Genomic DNA, 3,057 nt, shown 5'->3' on the forward strand with positions numbered 1-3,057 from the left:
TTACATCACTATTACAAAATCACAGACCCAACACGATTTGCGAAATATATGTAAATACACCAATCCTTTTTTAAAAGTCTATTTCCGCGTCCGTCAATGCTTGTACCCACACAATGATTCAGGAGCTGTATGGGCCCCCAGCAACCTACATTTAACGAGGGTATATGACTGGGGTGGTGTGGCCTTGCTGAGTGTGTCACCCTATACGGTGTAGTGTCGGTGAATCAATTCGGTGAATCAATTCGGGGCAGTCGCGCTGTACTGGCATACATTCCTACATTCAAGCAATTGTCTGCGAAATAACCATAGTGTTTTAAATATACATTTCGAGCTGCACAGTTGTGAGGGGTAGGGTTATTTGGACCGTTCAGTGGGGGTTGGTGATGATGTATGTGTGTGTGTTGTGTGTGTGTGTGTGTGTGTGTGTGTGTGTGTGTGTGTGTGTGTGTGTGTGTGTGTGTGTGTGCCTGTCTGTACATTTCACGACCAACACAATCGCTACATATTGAAATGACTATTGGCATCCAGTACTCAGTAATTATAGACATGAAGCTGGCGTCCTGAACCAGGTCAAGGGTGGTCAACAGTGTGAACGAGCAACGCCATCTGGGTATGATAGTACACAAGATCAGCCAGGACAAGGGTAAAAGCGGATATTTCAAATTGTTCAATCTTCCACACGTACCCTCATTCTTGTCAACCGATCCTCACTTTGGACACGTAAGACAAAACATCACACACTATGTACGGTATATATTATTTCACGGTTTCTACAAGAACCAAGGGGTGTGAAGACCTAAGACAAATCTACAGTCAAGGGAGGCACACACGAAATAGCGGACACAGCACATCGAGTATCAACGTTCAACTGGTACACCCACGCGTGACTCTCTCAGCTGCAGACATGATTAACCTAGCTACTGCTTCGTCACACCACGTCACGGAAAACCTTTAAAACAAACAACACCAGGATACACGACGTGACTCCAACAGGCGGATTAATAAACGCGGTGGGGTTTGCAAACAGCATCGATGACTATGACATCGGAAAACATGTTTGATAAAATGAAATTATGAAATAAAATATAATAATGAAAGCAGACTGATGTCGAATTATGAATACATAATACATAAATTCTAAAACAAGTTTCGTAAATTCAGGATGGCACACGTGCGAGTGTAATATTTTCTTGAATATCCATTATTTAATCCTTTTGAACTGTCCTTTACAAAAATGAACTGATCACGACGCCGTCTTAGAAAAACACAATTGTCGAATGACGTCAATGATCTTCAGCTATGACGTCGTTTCTAGTGTGACGTCATTCCTACTTTACATCACAATGAGAATCGAATGACGTCACAATGCCCCTCCGACGTAAACAATACACTGGTGCGCGTGTAGTGATTTTGTTTTGTTTTGTTTTGTTTGTTTGTCATTTAACACCGCACTCAGCAATGTTCCAGCTATATGACGGCGGTCTGTAAGCAATCGAGTCTGGACCAGACAATCCAGTGATTGACAACTTGAGCATCGATCCACGCAATTGGGATACGATTACATGCATCAACCAAGTCAGCGAGCCTGACCACCCGATCCCGTTAGTCGCCTCTACGACAAGCGTAGTCGCCTTTGCGTGTAGTGATGTTTGCACGAGTGCACATATGATTTTTATTAACTCGGTTATTTCTAACCCTATGGGTAATAAAGAGAAGATATTTCATTTGTCGAGTGACGTATCATGTTTCTCTCATCGAGTGACAGGGGGAAAGGAGATATTTTCACGAGTGACGTAGTATATAATAAATATAGATTAGTCTCCCGTTGAAGTTACCACTGTTTAATGACAATTATCTGGTATTACATTGTTTAATACCAAAGCGCTTGCTTATGTACTACCGGGACTAGTGACGACAGGTCCCTGAGTGGAGCTTATGTCCCCAGCAAACTTGTTGCTAGGTTGACGTCACAGGGCATTGTTTCGCCGGTGTATCTTGCAACAAAATGTCGCAAATTACGTCATAGGCTTTTGTGACGTGTTTGTAAACTTTTTGGTGCTGAATTCTAAAGTTATGCCATCGCATGGTATTAAATTTATACATTTTATAACTTTTTAATGTGTTCGAAGGTGTATTATTCTGTTAACTCAATTGGATCATACTGTAGAAATCTGCCTAGTTTTATCTGCCTTTATTATTTGCCTGTTTAAAATATTGTATTTTTACGCTTGGACTAGTTTAAGGTAGGACTTCCCAAAGTTTAAAAAATGAGGTTTTAAAAAGTCCTAAACGGTAAGTAATACATAAAATACTTAACTCGCTCTGGTGTAATACTAATTTTATGAAACTCAGAAACTCATAGTCGGACATTTTTCTTTGGTGCTCTCTTGAAAGAGTGGGTGAGTTAAATTTAACGTCGCATCGGCGATCCTTTAAGCTAAAAAGCGATGATTTTGGAAGAGCCATATCTGTTCGATCGGATAAGGAAATTTGAACGGATGTTTACAATAAATGTGGCACACAAAGCCAATAATAGCAACTTGCTTGCTTTGCGTGTTCAATTGTTTTTTTTCGTGAACAATTATTACGTTATTTTCAGTGAATAAAATTTTATGTTTGATAATTAAAGACAGAGGCAATTAATAATTAAGGTATTATTGTGTCTAACGTTTTGGCTCCCTGTGAACATTTGCGCATTAATTGACAGGATGACAGGTAGGCGTGTTGTAATTAGAGCTATTGTGAGCATTTAATCACATGACACGGAATGAATCGATTATGACGTTCACCAGTAGTTTCTGACGTCAGGATTGCTTTCGCAATGCTTTATCACTGGATGCGTTTATGCGATTTGTTCATGAACTCAAAATAATAACTTAAATAAAACATGATCGTATTGCAGTATTCATGCTTGTGCATACTGTGTGTATTTTCTGTTACAGTTGATACACGCTATATGATATTTGATAAACTGAATAACATGAATATGAAGTTAGGTTAGGTTCCCATTTTAATTCATCCGTCGCTCGCAAACGCACCAAAGGGGAGTAACTCTCA

The sequence above is a fragment of the Haliotis cracherodii genome, unplaced genomic scaffold (assembly GCF_022045235.1).
Source record: "Haliotis cracherodii isolate W230 unplaced genomic scaffold, xgHalCrac1.p SCAF_2, whole genome shotgun sequence".
In the NCBI taxonomy this organism is placed as follows: domain Eukaryota; kingdom Metazoa; phylum Mollusca; class Gastropoda; order Lepetellida; family Haliotidae; genus Haliotis; species Haliotis cracherodii.